Source organism: Rhinoraja longicauda, chromosome 20 (genome assembly GCF_053455715.1).
Source record: "Rhinoraja longicauda isolate Sanriku21f chromosome 20, sRhiLon1.1, whole genome shotgun sequence".
Classification (NCBI taxonomy): domain Eukaryota; kingdom Metazoa; phylum Chordata; class Chondrichthyes; order Rajiformes; family Arhynchobatidae; genus Rhinoraja; species Rhinoraja longicauda.
In genome coordinates, this window is record NC_135972.1 from 21,903,919 (window position 1) to 21,923,337 (window position 19,419).

Genomic DNA, 19,419 nt, shown 5'->3' on the forward strand with positions numbered 1-19,419 from the left:
CCCGAAGTACAGTGAACAGCTTTTGTTGCGTGCTCACCAGTCCCTGGAAAGACAATGAATGATTACAATCAAGCCATGCAGAGTGTATAGATACATGATAATGGGAATAATGTGTAGTGCAAGATAGAGTCCAGTAAAGTCTGCTTAAAGATAGTCCGAGGGTCTCCAATGAGGTAGGCAATAGCTCAGGACTGCTCTCTAGTTGTGAACGGGTGATCGATGGTCAGCATGGACTCGATGGGCCAAAGGACCTGTTTCCATGCCAAATCTTTAAATCAATCCATCAACCAGTAATTGCCAACCTTGGCAGGGACTGTCACAGCCTGAGAGAGAATGAAGTTAAATGGCTAACCTGGCTCGACTCCCACTTTGTTCCTGAAATCTAATCAGCTTTAGTTTTTAGCTTTCGGAGATACATCATGGAAACAGGCCCTTCGGCCCACCGAGTCCGCTCCGACAAGTGATCACTCGTACACCAGCACCAACCACTTACTGGAGGCAATTTACAATTTTTACAGAAGCCAATTAACCTACAAACTCGCACGTTTTCGGAATGTGGGAGGAAAATGGAGCACCCGGGGAAAACCCATGTGGTCACAGTGAGAACGTACAAACTCCCTACAGACAGCGCTTGTAGTCAGGATCGAACCCGGGTCTCTGGCGGTGTAAGGCAGAAACTCTACCGCTGCGCCACTGTGCCGCCCAATTTGCTCCAAACCCATTATGGATATTTACAAGCTCACAAGAAAAAGGCGATGATCTGACAAGACACGGAGCACAAGAACAAATGGGTGAGGGCACAGACTGCGTTCTCTCCAGCAGTGCCTCTCCAATGCAAGGGCCACAGTTCTGACCCTTTGCAGGACCTGTTGTACAGGCAGTAGCAAGTGCAAATAGCATTCTGCTCGGCTTGCACAGAGAAAGCAGCGGCTGGGCACCGTGCAAGCTACGGGCAGCAATCCAAGAGCATGAGGTGCATGCGTCTGACTGCTGAGAGTATCTCTGTCAAACTCCACACAGACAGCACCCGAGGTGCAGGATCGAACCCTAGGTCTCTGGCGCTGTGAGGCAGCAGCACCACCAGCTGTGCCACTGTGCTGCCCGATGCATAATAATGAAAGAATGGCACAGTAGCAGCAGCAATCAGCAGCAGTAGCAGCAGCAATCAGCAGCAGTAGCAGCAGCAATCAGCAGCAGAAGCAGCAGCAGTAGCAGCAGCAAGACCAAGCTGTGTTGCTTGGGAAGTAGTGTGTGGGGATTGTGTGGGGATTGTGTGGGGATAGTAAGGAGTAAGACCTGTGTGATCTCCCGGACAAGTTTCGATCGCCTAGCTTGGGGTCGGAGAGGAATTTCCCGGATTTTTTCCCAAATTGGCCTGGGTTTTTTATCCGGTTTTTCGCCTCTCCCAGGAGATCACTCAGTTCTTTTGGGTGGGCGGTTGGAGCGGTTGGAGTAGCGGCCGGGCGGTAGGTTTAGTAACTGAGCGCGGCGCTTTGTTTGGAGAGTATGAGTGCCAGGGCAGTTTTTTGTTCTGGGTGTCGGATGTGGGGAATCTGGGAGTCTGATAGTCTTCCAGACATCCACATCTGCGCCAGGTGCGACGAGATGGGGCTCCTAAGGGACCGTATTAGGAACCTGGAGCGGCAGATTGATGACCTCCGATGGTCAGGGAGAGTGAGGAGGTTATAGATAGGAGTTACAGAGAGGTGGTCACTCCTAGACCACGGGAGGTAGACAAGTGGGTCACTGTTAGGGGGGGCAAGGAGCAGAGGCAGGGACTAGGGAGTACCCCGGTGGCTGTACCCCTTGGAAATAAGTACTCCTGTTTAAGTACTGTTGGGGGGAACAGCCTACCTGGGGGCAGCGACGGTGCCCGGGCCTCTGGCAAGGAGTCCGGCCCTGTTGCTCAGAAGGGTAGGGAAAGGAAGAGGAGAGCGATAGTAATAGGGGACTCTATAGTGAGGGGGTCAGATAGGCGTTTCTGGGGACGCAGTCGGGAGACCCGGATGGTGGTTTGCCTCCCTGGTGCCGGTGTCCGGGATGTGTCTGAGTGTGTCCAGGATATCCTGAAAGGGGAGGGAGAGGAGCCAGAGGTCGTGGTACATATAGGTACCAACAATATAGGTAGGATAAGGGAAGAGGTCCTGAAAGGAGAATTTAGGGGGCTAGGAAGAGAGTTAAAAAAAAGGACTTCCAAAGCAATAATCTCAGGCTTACTGCCTGTGCCACGCGATAGTGAGAACAGGAATGGAGTGAGGTGGAGGATAAATACGTGGCTGAGGAACTGGTGCAGGGAGCAGGGTTTCAAGTTTCTGGATCATTGGGACCTCTTCTGGGGGAAGTATGACCTGTACAAAAAGGACGGGTTGCATCTGAACCTGAGGGGAACCAATATCCTGGCGGGGAGATTTGCTAAAATAATTGCGGAGACTTTAAACTAGTACGGTTGGGGGGAGGGACTCAAACACAGATAGCTAACAGGCAGTGTGTGAGGCAGGAGGCAGAAAAGGGAAACACTCAGACCCAATATGTAGGAGAGAAAGAAGGGAAAAGAAATAAACTGAGAATAAGAAATGATGGGTCCCTTAAATGTGTATATTTTAATGCTAGGAGCATTGTAAGAAAGGTGGATGAGCTTAGAGCCTGGATTGACATCTGGAAGTATGATGTTGTGGCGATCAGTGAAACATGGTTGCAGGAGGGTTGCAATTGGCAATTAAATATTCCAGGATTTCATTGTTTCAGATGTGATAGAATCGGAGGGGCAAGAGGTGGGGGTGTTGCATTGCTTGTCAGGGAGGATATCACAGCAGTGCTTTGGCAGGACAGACTAGAAGGCTCGATTAGGGAGGCTGTTTGGGTGGAACTCAGAAATGAGAAAGGTTTAGCAACACTTATAGGGGTGTATTAGAGACCGCCAAATAGGGAACGAGAATTGGAAGAGCAAATATGTAAGGAGATAGCAGATATTAGTAGTAAGCACAGAGTGGTGATTGTGGGTGATTTCAATTTTCCGTATATAGACTGGGAATCGCATTCTGTTAAAGGGCTGGATGGTTTGGAGTTTGTAAAATGTGTGCAGGATAGTTTTTTGCAGCAATACGTAGAGGTGCCTACCAGAGAAGGGGCAGTGTTGGACCTCCTGTTAGGAAATGAGATGGGTCAGGTGACGGAGGTATGTGTTGAGGAGCACTTTGGGTCTAGTGATCACAATGCCATTAGTTTTAATATCATTATGGAGAAGGTCAAATCTGGACCAAGGGTTGAGATTTTGGATTGGAGAAAGGCTAATTTTGAGGAGATGAGAAAGGATTTAAAAGGAGTGAAATGGAAATTTTTGTTTTATGAAAAGGATATAATAGAGAAATGGAGGATATTTAAAGGTGAAATTTTGAGAGTACAGAGTCTTTATGTCCCTGTTCGGTGGAAAGGAAAGAATAATAATTTGAAAGAGCCGTGGTTTTCCAGGGAAATTGGACACTTGGTTCGGAAAAAGAGGGAGATATACAATAAATATAAGCGGCAGGGAGTAAATGAGGTTCTTGAGGAATATAAAGAATGTAAAAGGAATCTTAAGAAGGAAATTAGAAAAGCGAAAAAAAGATATGAGGCTGCTTTGGCAAGTAATGTAAAAGTAAACCCCAAGGGGTTCTACAGATATGTCAATAGCAAAAGGATAGTGAGGGATAAAATTGGTCCATTAGAGAGTCAGAGTGGTCAGCTATGTGCTGAGCCGGAAGAAATGGGGGAGATATTAAACAATTTCTTTTCTTCGGTATTTACCGAGGAGAAGGATATTGAATTATGTGAGGCAAGCGAAACAAGTAGAGTAGTGATGGAAATTAGGAGGATTAAAGAAGAGGAGGTACGGACACTTTTGAAAAATATAAAAGTGGATAAGTCTCCAGGTCCTGATAGGATATTCCCTAGGACATTGAGGGAAGTTAGTGCAGAAATAGCAGGGGCTATGACGGAAATATTTCAAACGTCATTAGAAACGGGGATGGTGCCGGAAGATTGGCGCATTGCGCATGTTGTGCCCTTGTTTAAAAAAGGTTCTAAAAGTAAACCTAGCAATTATAGACCTATTAGTTTGACGTCTGTGGTGGGAAAATTAATGGAAAAGATACTTAGGGACAATATATATAATTATTTGGATAATCAAGGCCTGATTAGAAACAGTCAACATGGATTTGTGCCTGGAAGGTCATGTTTGACTAATCTTCTTGAATTTTTTGAAGAGGTTACCAGGGAAATTGATAAGGGCAAGGCTGTGGATGTTGTCTATATGGACTTCAGTAAGGCATTTGACAAGGTTCCACATGGAAGGTTGATTAAGAAGGTTAAATCGTTGGGTATTAATAGTGAGGTTGCAAGATGGATTCAACAATGGCTGAATGGGAGATACCAGAGGGTAATGGTTGACAATTGTATGTCAGGTTGGAGGCCAGTGTCTAGTGGAGTACCCCAAGGATCTGTGTTGGGTACTAAGATAGGTGGAGTAGTTGATAGTGAGGTAGATTTTCAAAGTCTACAGAGAGACTTGGGCCTTTTGGAAGGGTGGGCTGAAAGATGGCAGATGGAGTTTAATGCTGATAAGTGTGAGGTGCTGCATTTTGGTAGGACAAATCAAAATAGGACGTACAGGGTAAATGGTAGGGAATTGAGGAATGCAGTGGAACAGAGGGATCTGGGAATAACTGTGCATTGTTCCCTGAAGGTGGAATCTCATGTGGATAGGGTGGTGAAGAAGGCGTTTGGTATGCTTGCCTTTATAAATCAGAGCATCGAGTATAGAAGTTGGGATGTAATGTTGAAATTGTACAGGGCATTGGTGAGGCCAAATCTGGAGTATGGTGTGCAGTTCTGGTCGCCAAATTATAGGAAGGATGTCGACAAAATGGACTGACATCAGACTGAAAGTGGGGGGCGGGGGGAGGGGCGGTGGGGGGGAGAGTGAAGAGCTGGAACCAAGATGAGACTAGGTCAGGGAGAATGGTCGGCGTGGACTGGTAGGGCCGGATAGGCCTGTTTCCATGCTGTAGTTGTTATATGGTTATATGGTTATATGGTTATTATGATGAAATCTCAAGGCCCGAATTTCAATTGCAATCTCTCCGTAAACTGCATCAGAGGCAGGAATATGGTGCCGCTGGAAGTCTAGTTAGTCAGACTCTGAGCTCCAGCAATTTGCTGCATCTGCAGGTTATTGTCTGACGATAAGGGGGTTGAATCCTGTCTGTAACAAACCTGCCAATGTTGCGTATTTACTAAGGCAGCCCTATTGAAAGGCATTGTTCAGGCATTAGTAAAGGACTGGGAGCTTAATTCTTTAACAGACAATTGGGACGGCAGGATTATCTCAATGGGCAAGTGAGATCTGTGCACGTGATTCTGTTTAACAGTAGCGTCTCTGGTTACATGGAAATCGCCACAGCCAAGTGTGCAACTCCCGGCTGTTAACCTTCCACGGGAAAGTTGCTCCATCTTCAGTGTTTGAGAAGTGGAAGGGAAAACACGGAGATTACCTTGAAATGGCGTGACCGTGTTTGTAGACTGTAGAGTCACAGAGTCCTGTGCTAACCAATTCCCCCATCAGTGACACAGCTCTGTTCACCTAACCTCACCCACAGCTATCAGGTTCTTGAACCAACCTACACAACCAGGAAACAGCATCCTCTGGAATGCCAAAGGTTGCCAGGAGTCCTAATCGAAGTATATTTTAGTTTAGAGATACAGCGTGGAAACAGGCCCGCCGAGTCCATGCAGACTAACAATCGCCCGTGCACTATCTCTATGTTAGACCAGATTCTCACCCTACACACGAGGGCCAATTTACAGAATCCAATTAACCTACAATCCTGTATGTCTGTAGAATGTGGGGGAAAACCGGAGCACCCGGAGAAAGCCCACGCGGTCACAGGAAGAACGTGCAAACTCCATACAGACAGCACCCGTCATCAGGATCAACCCTGGGTCTCTGGCGCTGTGAGGCAGCAGCTGTGTCACTGTGCCGCTGTATCTATGCCTTTTGATTATAATAAAATTCGGAGAGGCATAGATAAGGTAGACAGTCAGAACCTTTTATTCCCAGGATGGAAAAATCTAATTAGTTTAGTTTAGAGATACAGTGCGGAAACAGGCCCTCCAGCCCAACAGGTCTGCGCCAACTAGCGATTCCCATACACTAGCTATCCGACACACAGGGGGCAATTTACAATTTTTACCGAAGCCAATTAACCTACAAATCTGTGTGTCTTTGGAGTGTGGTGGGTAACTGGAGCACCCAGAGTAAACCCATGTGGTCACAGGGAGAACCTGCAAACTCCGTACAGACAGCTCCTGTGGTCAGGATCAATCCAGGGTCTCTGGCGCTGGAAGGCAGCAACTCTACCACTGCGCACTGTGCTGCCCTGCTGGATACTAACACGACAAATACTAGAGGGCATAGTTTTAAGGTGAGAGGGACAAAGTTTAAAGGAGATGTGTGGAGTAAGTTTCTAATACGCCGGGCAGTGAGTGCCTGGAATGCACTGTCGGTGGTGGAGGCAGACATGATAATGGCATTTAAGAGACTTTTGGATAGGCACATGGATATGCAGGGATCAGAGGGAAATGGATTATGTGCAGGTAGATAAGAGATGGTTTTGGCATCAAGCTCGGCACAGACGAAGGGAACGTTCTTGTGCCACCTCAACTTGCTTCACAATCATTCTGTAAACCGCAAGATGCTGTACATGAATGATAATATCGGACAGTTGATATCATGGACTTGTCAACTTGTAGATGGACTCCAGGCAATAAAAATAAAGAAGGTGAAGGTTCAAAGCTGGCTTTATTTATTCACAGTTGGATTAATTGGTAGCAATGACCCAGGGGATGGCTATTCAGCCCTTCAGCCTAGCCCGCCTTTCAATAAGATAGTGGTTATATCATGGGCCAGTTCCACATATTTCTCCCATTTCCCTCTTTATTTTATTCACCAAGTTTTAAATTAACAATTGACTCACCACCTGTTATGGACAGAAATGTTGCCTAGTTTCATACGTGAGGCTAACCCCAATTTATGCCCAATGTCCCATGGTCTTGGACGGGATTTCAAGGGGTTTGACATGGCGCACGTCATGTCCAGCCTCCAGATGACCTTGATCTACTGCAGTTGGCCCACAGCTACAACAGGACCATGGCAGAGGCCACCTCCCTGGCCCTACACTCATCACTGGAACATCTGGCAGAGGCCACCTCCCTGGCCCTACACTCATCACTGGAACATCTGGCAGAGGCCACCTCCCTGCTCCTACTCATCACTGGAACATCTGGCAGAGGCCATCTCCCTGGCCCTACACTCATCACTGGAACATCTGGCAGAGGCCACCTCCCTGGCCCTACACTCATCACTGGAACATCTGGCAGAGGCCATCTCCCTGGCCCTACACATCACTGGAACATCTGGCAGAGGCCATCTCCCTGACCCTACACTCATCACTGGAACATCTGGCAGAGGCCATCTCCCTGGCCCTACACTCATCACTGGAACATCTGGCAGAGGCCATCTCCCTGGCCCTACACTCATCACTGGAACATCTGGCAGTGGCCATCTCCCTGGCCCTACACTCATCACTGGAACATCTGGCAGAGGCCATCTCTCTGGCCCTACACATCACTGGAACATCTGTATAACAAAGACACCTACATCAGACTCCTATTCATTGACAATAGCTCTGCGATGAACATTATAATTCCAACCAATCTCATCTTCAAACACCTGAACCTCAGACTTTTCACCTCCCTTTGCAACTGGATCCTTGACTTTCTGACCCAGAAACCACAATAGTTGAGGATAAAGGGACAGAACCTTTATATAGGGACAGGTATGTAGGTTAATTGGCTGGGTAAATGTAAAAAATTGTCCCTAGTGGGTGTAGGATAGTGTTGATGTACGGGGATCACTGGGCGGCACGGACTTGGAGGGCCGAAAAGGCCTGTTTCCGGCTGTATATATATGATATGATATGATATGATAAGAACATCCTCCGCGACAATTGTCAACACTGGTGCCCCTCAAGGCAACATTCTCAGCCTCGCAATACTCCTTATGCACTCATGACTGTGCAGCCACGTTCTTCTCTGACAACTTTGCAGATTACACCATTGTCGTAGGCCAGATCTCGAACAGTGATGAAATGGAGTACAGGAAGGAGATTGCGAGCTCAGTAGTATGGTGTCAAGATAACAACCTCAAAACACAAGTGCTGGTCATGGACTGCAGGAAATGGGTGGAGTAAACGCCCCAGTCTACATCGATGGTGTCGACTGTGATGTGGAGATGGTTAAGAGCGTTCACTTTCTTCAGTATAAATATCACCAACAATTTGGGTGGAGATGGGAAGATATGGCCAGTGGTGGGATCCCGTTGGAGGTGGCGAAAATGTTAGAGCATTATATGCTGTATGTGACGGCTGATGGGGTGGAAGGTGAGGACAAGGGGAGCTCTGTCCTTGTTACGAATGGGGGGAGGGGGAGCAAGAGCGGAGTTGCGGGATATAGAGGAGATCCTAGTGAGAGCCTCATCAATGGGAGGGGGGGGAACCCCCGTTCCCTAAAGAATGAGGACATCTCCGATGCCCTGGTATGGAAAACCTCATCCTGGGGCAGATGCGGAGGAATGGGAGTAGGAGTCAGAATCTTTACAGGAAGTAGGGTGGGAAGAAGTGTAGTCTAGATAGCTGTGGGAGTCAGTGGGTTTGTAATAGATGTCGGTCAATAGTCTGTCTCCTGTGACGGAGACGATGAGATCTAGAAACGGTAGGAAGATTTCGGAGATGGTCCAAGTGAATTTGAGTGCAGGATGGAAATTAGTCATGAAATTGATGGAGTCAGTGAGTTCTGCATGGGTGCAGGAGGTAGCACCGATGCAGTCGTCAATGTAGCGGAGGTGAAATTCGGGGATAGGGCCAGTGTACGCCTGGAACAGTGATTGTTCGACGTGTATAGTCAATATAGTCCTGGTGGTCCCTCTTCCTTCTCACCCGCCCCCGTCCCTCACGGCAGGTCTCTCTGCCTTCTCGCTCTCCCCCCCGCCCTCCCCACCCCCCACCGTCACCTTGCCGGGTCCTTCTTTGTTCTCTCAGCAGCACGTCCTCGACCGACCACCAGGACTCAAGCGGGCGACATCTTTGAAATAGGAAAGAAATATTAATAAGAATATTGTAATAGGAAGGAACTGCTGATACTGGTTTATACCAAAGATCTTGCCCAGAGTAGGGGAATCGAGAACCTGAGGACATCCGTTGAAGGTGAGGGGGGAAAGATTTAATTGGATCCGGAGGTGTAACTTTTTTACACAGAGGGTGATGGGTGTATGGAATGAGGTGCCGGAGGAGGTAGTTGAGGCAGGTGGTGTCGCAATGTTTAAGAACTATTTGGACAGGTAAATGGAGAGAACAGTTTTAGAGAGATATGGGCCAAACACAGGCAGGTGGGACTAGTGTAGATGGGACATGTTGGTTGTGTGGGCAAGTTGGGCAGAAGAGCCTGTTTCCACGCTGTACGACTCTATAAATACAAAGGCTGCAGTAACTCAGCAGGTCAGGCAGCATCTCTGTAGAAAAAGGATAGGTGATGTTTCAGTTTGGGACTTCTTCCGACTGTTTCATCACATCATAGTTTGGTTTGACAAAAGCTTTGCCCAAGACCGCAGGAATTTTCAGAGTTGTGGATGTAGCCCAGTCCATCACGCAAACCAGTTTCTCCCCCTCTGTCTTCTGCCAACATAATCAAGGACCACTCATACCCCAGTCGTTCCCTCTTCTCTCCTCTCCCATCAGGCAGAAGACGCTAAAGTTTGAAAGCGTATACCACCAGATTCAGGAACAGCTTCTTCCCCACTGCTATCAGAATCTGAGGCGACCGCTCACAAGCTGAGGGATATATTTCCGATCTTCCAACCTACCTCATTGCAGATTTTACACTTTTTAAAAAATCTGCATTTTCTCTGTCGCGGTAACACGATATACTGCACTCAATGTCCTTTCTCTTTGCACTACCTGTTATACATGCATAGTTTGATTGTACTCAATGTTTTTGTCTGGATGACGTACAAAATAAAGTGTTTCACTGTATCTTTGTACATGTGACCTTAAAACCAATACCAATATTAAGCCAATGCCATTCTGACATAGCTGTGGATGGAGATCACTGGAAAACAGCTCACAAAGCAGTTTCTTTACCCAGGGATTAAATAAGTGCGTCAGCTTGCAAAAAGATGACTGAACCCAAAGGGATGGAGTCCTTTGGTACAGGATAAAAGGGATAACTAAAAGAAAAAGCACTGAGATAACAATCAACAAATAAACTAGACTCTATCTGTCGGCAGCAGTTTCAGGAACTGTGTATAGAAGCTTTTATGTGAGCCCTGTGCAGAGAACTAAAGAACAGTGTCTGCCCATTGTAACCTCAGTATAAACGAGAATCTTCATCTAACACAAAACAAAACCCAAACTAAGCAAATCACAAAGTGCTGGAGTAACTCAGCGGGTCAGGCAGCATCCTGAAAGCCAATGGAATGTTGGCCGTAACAAGAGGAGTTGAGTATAGGAGCAAAGAGGTCCTTCTACAGTTGTACCGGGCCCTGGTGAGACCGCACCTGGACTACTGTGTGCAGTTTTGGTCTCCAAATTTGAGGAAGGATATTCTTGCTATTGAGGGCGTGCAGCGTAGGTTCACTAGGTTAATTCCCGGAATGGCGGGACTGTCGTATGTTGAAAGGCTGGGGCAATTAGGCTTGTATACACTGGAATTTAGAAGGATGAGGGGGGATCTTATTGAAGCATATAAGATAATTAGGGGATTGGACACATTAGAGGCAGGAAACATGTTCCCAATGTTGGGGGAGTCCAGAACAAGGGGCCACAGTTTAAGAATAAGGGGTAGGCCATATAGAACGGAGATGAGGAAGAACTTTTTCAGTCAGAGAGTGGTGAAGGTGTGGAATTCTCTGCCTCAGAAGGCAGTGGAGGCCAGTTCGTTGGATGCTTTCAAGAGAGAGCTGGATAGAGCTCTTAAGGATAGCGGAGTGAGGGGGTATGGGGAGAAGGCAGGAACGGGGTACTGATTGAGAGTGATCAGCCATGATCGCATTGAATGGCGGTGCTGGCTCGAAGGGCTGAATGGCCTACTCCTGCACCTATTGTCTATTGTCTATTGTCTATCTCTGGAAGACGTGGATAAGTGACATTTCTGGTCCAGACCGTTTTCCAGACTCCAGAGATGCTGCCTGACCCACTGAATTTCTCCAGCACGTTTGTGTTTTACTCAAGATTCCAGCATCTGCAGGTCCTTGTGTCTACAAAACACAAGCTGCGGAGTGAAATGGAAAGGCGATGGTTCAGATCTGGACCTTTCTTTAAGACTGGGGTAGAGGGTCGATAGTTGGCAGAAAGAAGTGAGGGGAAGGGGAGGGGCAAAAACTGGCAAGTGATAGGTAGATCCATGTGAGGAAGGGAGAGAGGTGGAGATGGAGACCGAGGCTGGAGGTGTGAGGTGGAGAAGGCAAAAGGGTGCAGATGTTGAGGAACTAAATGCAGAACCAGAGGGAGGAAAGGTGGGTGGGAGGAAATGGGGGGTGTAGTGGAACTGGAAGGGATAGGGATGGGTAATGAGCAGAAGGAGGAGGGGAAAGGAACTGGGGGGGGGGGGGAGAAAGGGGCATGAGAGGACCTGTGTAAATCAGCATGGAGAAGTGGGGGGGGGGGGGATTGGTTTACCTGAAATTAGAGGAGTTAGTGTTCAGGTCAGTGGGTTGTAAGCTATCCAAGCGGAATTATATCTTCATACGAGATAGCCGCATATGAGATTCTTTAAGGTTCTGGAAGAAGGGTCCCAAAGGGGGCCACACAGTGGCGCAGCAGTACAGTTGCTGCCTCACAGCACCAGCTACCCGGGTTCCACCCTGACTAAGTCTGTTGTCTTTACAGAGTTTGTAAGTTCTCCCTGTGACCGCATGAGTTTTCTTCGAGTGCTCCGGTTTCCTCCCACATCCCAAAGACGTACAGGTTTGAAAGTTAATTGGTTTCGGTTTAAAAAATCATCGATTGTCCCCAGTGTGTGGGATAGTGCTAGTGAATGGGGTGATTGTCGGGCAGTGTGGACTCGATGGGCCAAAGGGCCTGTATCTCTAAAGTCTCTAAAATCCAAAGACCCGAAATGTCACCGATCTATGTTCTCCAGGCCCGCAGAGTTACATAGAAACATAGAAAATAGGTGCAGGAGGAGGCCATTTGGCCCTTCGAGCCAGCAACGCCATTCATTGTGATCATGGCTGATCATCCACAATCAGTAACCCGTGCCTGCCTTCTCCCCATATCCCTTGATTCCACTAGCCCCAAGAGCTCTATCTAACTCTCTTTCAAATTCATCCAGTGAATTGGCCTCCACTGCCTTCTGTGGCGGAGAATTCCACAAATTCAAGATTCAAGATTCAAGATAGCTTTATTTGTCATCCAAAAAATTCAGTCACTCACAGTCCAATGCACAACTCTCTGGGTGAAAACATTTTTTCTCTCCTCAGATTTAAATGGTCGCCCCTTTATTCTTAGACTGTGGCCCCTGGTTCTTGTCTCCTCCAACATTGGGAACATTCTCCCTGCATCTTCCTTGTCTAGTCCTTTTATAATTTTATACGTCTCTATAAGATCCCCTCTCATCCTTCTAAGTTCCAGTGAATACAAACCCAGTCTTTCCAATCTTTTCTCATATGACAGTCCCGCCATCCCGGGGATTAACCTCGCTACTCCAGCACTTTGTGTCCTTTTGTGTATTAACCAGCATCTGCAGTTCCTTGTTTCTACGTGAGATGGTGTTCTTCCAGTTTGCATGTGACTTCATCCTAGCAGTGTAGGAGGCTGAGCACAGAGCGACTCGATCTCGGTACACATGACAATAATAAATCCTTACCATGACCAGCTCAGGCCATCAGGAGATACTTATGCTGTTGGGTGAATTGCTGATCCTATGAACAAAAATGTCCGGGATGATGCCAAGTTTTGAATTACCACTGCATGTCTCCGAGCTTGAAGAAACTATCCTGTCACAGGCTGGCAATCTTTATTCAGCAGCTCTGGGGAAGATCTGGTCTATATTATCCCCAAAACAATGGCAGCAGATGTCCTGACAACAGCAACAAGAGAAAGTAGTAGACATTGCCCGGTCCATCACAGGTACTGACCTCCCACCATCGAGGGGATTGAAAAAACCCACTGGCTTAAAAAGGCAACAAATATCATCATAGACCTACACCCCACCCTCCCCCGGCTACACTCACGTCTTGCTGTTGCCTGGTTCAAGAACAGCTTCTCCTAATCAACCATCAGCCTCTTGAACCACGACACAACCCTGACCACAACCTTCTTACCTCAGCACCAATCTACTATGGACTTTGCATAGTTTGCACTACCTAGTTCTGTTTGCGCGATTATGGTCTAGTTACCCAGTTTAACTGAAAGAAACAGAAAGAAGCAGAGGGGTGATGGTGGAAGATGTTTTTTGGACTGGAGGCCTGTGATGTCGTGTGTCTCAGGGATCAGTGCTGGGACCATTGCTGTTTGCAATTTATATCAACGAATTGGATGAGAATGTAAAGGCATGGTTGGTAAGTTTGCAGATGACACTGAAGCGGGTGGTATCGTAGATAGCTATCAAATATTACAGCAGAATCGTGATCATTAGACAGTAGACAATAGGTGCAGGAGTAGGCCATTCGACCCCTCGAGCCAGCACCGCCATTCAATGTGATCATGGCTGATCATTCTCAATCAGTACCCCGTTCCTGCCTTCTCCCCATACCCCCTGACTCCGCTATCCTTAAGAGCTCTATCAAGCTCTCTCTTGAATGCATTCAGAGACTTGGCTCCACTGCCTTCTGAGGCAGAGAATTCCACAGATTCACAACTAAAAAGGTTTTTCCACATCTCCGTTCTAAATGGCCTACCCCGTATTCTTAAACTGTGGCCCCTGGTTCTGGACTCCCCCAACATTGGGAACATGTTTCTAACGTGTCTAACCCCTTAATAATCTTATACGTTTCGATAAGATCCCCTCTCATCCTTCTAAATTCCAGTGTACACAAGCCTAGTCGCTCCAGTCTTTCAACATATGATAGTCCCGCCATTCCGGGAATTAACCTAATAAACTTACGCTGCACGCCCTCAATAGCAAGAATATCCTTCCTCAAATTTGGAGACCAAAACTACACACAGTACTCCAGGTGCGGTCTCACTAGGGCCCTGTACAACTACAGAAGGAACTCTTTGCTCCTATACTCAACTCCTCTTGTTATGAAGGCCAACATTCCATTGGCTTTCTTCACTGCCTGCTGTACCTGCATGCTTCCTTTCAGTGACTGATGCACCAGGAAACCCAGATCTTGTTGTACGTCCCCTTTTCCTAACTTGACACCATTCAGATAATAATCTGCCTTCCTATTCTTACCACCAAAGTGGATAACCTCACACTTATCCGCATTAAACTGCATCTGCCATGCATCCGCCCACTCACACTACCGGTCCAAGTCACCCTGCAACCTCATAGCATCTTCCTCACAGTTCACACTGCCACCCAGCTTTGTATCATCTGCAAATTTGCTAATGGTACTTTTAATCCCTTCATCCAAGTCATTGATGTATATTGTAAACAGCTGCGGTCCCAGCACCGAGCCTTGCGATACCCCACTAGTCACTGCCTGCCATTCTGAAAGGGACCCATTTATCCCCACTCTTTGCTTTCTGTCTGTCAACCAATTTTCTATCCATGTCAGTACCCTATCTCCAATACCATGTGCTCTAATTTTGCCCACCAATCTCCTATGTGGGACCTTGTCGAAGGCTTTCTGAAAGTCGAAGAACACCATATCCACCGGCTCTCCCCTGTAAATTTTCCTAGTTACATCCTCAAAAAATTCCAGTAGATTAGTCAAACATGATTTCCCCTTCGTAAATCCATGTTGACTCGGAACGATCCTGTTACTGCTATCCAAATGCTCTGCAATTTTCGTCTTTTATAATTGACTCCAGCATCTTCCCCACCACTGATGTCAGACTAACTGGTCTATAATTTCCCATTTTCTCTCTCTCTCTCCTTTCTTAAAAAGTGGGATAACATTAGCTACCCTCCAATCCACAGGAACTGACCCTGAATCTATAGAATATTGGAAAATAATTACCAATGCGTCCACAATTTCTAGCGCCACCTCCTTAAGTACCCTGGGAGTTCAGTTGGGGAAGTGAACTGAGGAATGGTTAATGATGTTTAATACAGATAAGTTCGAGGTGTTGCATTTTGGGAAGTCAAACCAGAGCAGGGACCTTCGCAGTGTATGGTAAAGCCCCGGAGAGTGTTGTAGAAGAAACAAAACCAGGAGTGCAGGTAAATAGTTCCCTGAAAGTGGCGTCACAAGTAGATAGGGTGATCAAGAAGGCTTTTGTTACATTGGCCTTCATCAGTCAAGGCGTTGGTGAGGCCACTTTTGGAGTATTGTGTTCAGTTTTGGTCACCCTACTATAGGAAGGATGTTGTTAAGCTGGAAAAAGTACAGAGTAGATTTGCAAGGATGTTGCCAGGATTTGAGGGCCTGAGCAATAGGGGAGGTTGGGCAGGCTAGGACTTTATTCCTTGGAGCACAGGATGGTGATGGGTGATCTTATAGACGTGTATAAGATCGAGCGGTAGAGACAGGGTGAATGCACAGTCTTTTATCCAGAGCAGGGGAATCGAGAACCAGAGTAACATACAATAATAAGAAGCCCAAGGCAGGGAGGAATTAGAATGAGAATTTTGTTTGAAATGGAGATGGGAAGCAACTTCTCCAGCCAAGGCATGCTGAATCTTTGGAATTCTCTTCCCAAGAGGCAGTGGAGGTACAGGTAAGCGGAGACTGATAGATTTAGACCATAAGACCATCAGACATTGGAGCATATTTAGGCCATTCAGCCCATCGAGTCTATTTTGCCATTCAATCTTCCTGATCTATTTTTCACTCTCAACCCCATTCTCTTGCCTTCAACCAGTAGCCTTTGATGCCTTACTAATCAAGAATTTATCCTTGGAGTGCAGGAGGATGAGGAGTGATCTTGTAGAGGTGTATACGATCATGAGAGAAATAGATACAGTAAATGCACAGAGTTTTATCCAGAGTAGGGGAATCAAGACCCAGAGGACATGGATTTAAGATGAGGAGGGAAAAGATTTAATAGGAACCCGAGGGACAACTTTTTGACACAAGGGTGGAAGGTATATGGAACGAGCTGCTGGAAGAGGTAGGTGAGGTATTATCACAATGTTTAAAAAACCTGTGGACAGGTCAAGTCAAGTCAAGTCAATTTTATTTGTATAGCACATTTAAAAACAACCCACGTTGACCAAAGTGCTGTACATCTGATTAGGTTCCAATGGAAAAAAAAAGAAACATACAAGTAGCACGCAAACAGTTCACAGCACCTCCTCAATGAGCCTCAAACGCTAGGGAGTAGAAATAGGTTTTGAGCCTGGACTTAAAGGAGTCGATGGAGGGGGCAGTTCTGATGGGGAGAGGGATGCTGTTCCACAGTCTAGGAGCTGCAACCGCAAAAGCGCGGTCACCCCTGAGCTTAAGCCTAGACCGCGGGATAGTGAGTAGCCCTAAGTCGGCCGACCTGAGGGACCTGGAGTTAGAGAGGGGGGTTAGAAGATTTTTGATGTAGGGGGGGGGAGTGTCCATTTAGGGCTTTATACGTGAATAGGAGGAGCTTGAAGTTGATTCTGTACCGTACAGGGAGCCAGTGGAGAGAGGCCAGAATCGGGGTGATGTGGTCCCTTTTACGGGTACCCGTCAGGAGTCTCGCTGCGGCGTTTTGGACCAGTTGCAGGCGGGACAGGGAAGATTGGCTGATCCCAGTGTATAGGGAGTTGCAGTAGTCTAGGCGGGAGGAAATAAAAGCGTGAATGATTTTTTCTGTGTCGTCGAATTGGAGGAAAGGTTTGATTTTAGCTATGGTTCGAAGTTGGAAGAAGCTGGCTTTTACCACAGCGTTGACTTGCTTATCAAATTTTAATGCAGAGTCAAATATCATGCCGAGGTTTTTGACATGCGGTTTGACTAGGCAGGATAGACTTCCAAGACTGCCTGTTATCAATTTGATGGAGTCGGGGGGGCCGAATAGGATGACCTCAGACTTGCTCTCATTTAATTGGAGGAAGTTCTGTGCCATCCAACATTTTATGTCCTCAAGGCAGTGTAAGAGGCTGTTTAAATTTGACTGGTTGTTGGGTGCATGGACGGGATAAATTATAGGGATGTTTCATACCGAGCCAGCTGGAACGAGTGCAGATGGTTGGCGTGGGCAAGTTGGGCCAAATGGCCTGTTTCCACGCTGTATGACTCTATCAATCTCTGCTTTTAAAATACCAAATGACTTGGCCCCTCCAGCCATGATATTTGGGAAATCAAGAGGTTGGTGGATCCTGGCACTGGGGCAAGAGATCAGCCATATAATTCATAATGACCTCACAGATTGTTTCATGGTCCTGCCACAAGTAGAACTGGAAAATAATTGGATCTTTCTGCAGGTCAACTGATTTTCTTGTAAAAATCACTGCTGGTTGTGCCTGAGTAAAATATATCTTGAAATAAATGTCACGGATAAAACAGACCTGAAAAGGTCTCATGAAAAGATTGAGTATTATCTTTACATTGATAGTGTTTCTGCTGTGGGAATACTCTTGCCTCCAAGGACCAACCTGCTATTTATGTCTCCCACAGTAAGTAAAACCTTCTAAGTTCCAAAGGCTACAAACTTAGCATATCCAATCTTTAATCAGAAGGCAACCTGTCCCTTGCATGAATGACTGAAATATAACAACAGGGATGTAATGCGGAGGCTTTACAAGGCACTGGTCAGACCGCATTGTGAGTATTGTGAATGGTTTTGGGCCCCATATCTGAGGAAGGATGGGTTGGCATTGGCGAGGCTCCAGAGACGGTTGACGAGAATGATCCCAGGAATGATTGGGTTAACATGTAATGAGCGTTTGATACCACTGGGCCTGTACTCGTTGGAGAAAAGAAGGATGGGGGGGGGGGGGGGGGGGTGACACCTCATTGAAACTTACCAAATACAGGTGGTCCTCAACTTACGATGGGGGTTACGTTCCGAGAAACCCATCGGAAACCGAAAATATCATAAGCCGGGGAGCATCTATAGTGAAAGTCCTGGATAGAGTGGACGTGGAGAGGATGTTCCCACTAGTGGGGGAGTCTAGGACCAGAGCCCACAGCCTCAGAATAAAAAGACCTGCCTTTAGAAAGGAGATGAGGAGGAATTTCTTTAGTCCAAGGGTGGTGAATCTGTGGAATTCATTGCCACATTCGGCTGTGGAGGTCAAGCCAATGGATATTTTTAAGGTGGAGATTGACAGGTTCTTGATTGGTAAGGGTGTCAAAGGTTATGGGGAGAAGGCAGGAAAATTAGGTTGAGAGGGGAATATAGATCAGCCATGATTGAATAACGGAGTAGACTTGATGGGCCGAATGGCCTAATTTTGCTCCGAAATACAACATGAACTGATGAATTTATGAACCACTATGAACTGGTTCAATGCATGAATGCCCTTTCTTAAGTAGCATTCCATACACAATACTCCACTTGAGCTTTTGACATTGGCCTTTGTAATTGAAGCATAACCTCCCTAGTCAAAGTCTTTGAATCTGATAAAGAGTCCCAGCCAGAAGCATCATCTGCCCATTTCCCTCCACAGATGCTGCCTGACGTGCAAGGTTACTCCAGCATTTTGATTTTTGCTCAAGATTCCAACATCTGCAGTCACTTGTTTCTCCATTTTACTGCTCCGCTGCTAAATCTCAAGGTCTGTCCATTTTGAAGCAGTTCCTCTCCGATGGGAGTCCTGTGAGAACTTCTCTCACTGCCCCCCTTTGATTCCTGCTCTGTTCTTACCCAGGCTCATACCACAGCCTCCTGTCCCTCCACAGCGTCTGAAGAAGGGTCTCGACCCGAAACGTCACCCATTCCTTCTCTCCCAAGATGCTGCCTGACCTGCTGAGTTACTCCAGCATTTTGTGAATAAATACTCTCCACAGCATCTGCCTTCACCGTCAACTTATTCCTCATGGCTTCCAAGCTGCGGATGGTCCTGAACCTGGATCGCCTGTCCATGTCCCTCCACAGATGCTGCCTGACCTGCTGAGTTCCTCTACACTTCATTTTTAACTTCGGATTCATCTGCAGTCTCTTGTTTCTTCCTGGACTTGAATTCAGTCACCCGAGCAATAAGTAATAACCTTCTTTTATCTTTCCTAATTATTTGTTGTACCCGCATACAAACCTTTTTCAAGTCATATACCTGGACACCCAGATCCCTCTGCAATCCCTC

The 19,419-nt window shown here is 46.8% G+C and overlaps 1 long non-coding RNA gene across 1 annotated transcript in view; it reads right to left on the minus strand.

The window, feature by feature from the left end:
* LOC144603641 (uncharacterized) overlaps positions 1–19,419 on the minus strand; it is a 54,187-nt gene that overhangs the window by 25,259 nt on the left and 9,509 nt on the right. The window contains exon 2 of the long non-coding RNA XR_013548649.1: positions 9,104–9,174. This is a non-coding gene — a long non-coding RNA (uncharacterized LOC144603641). The remainder of the gene's footprint in view (positions 1–9,103; positions 9,175–19,419) is intronic.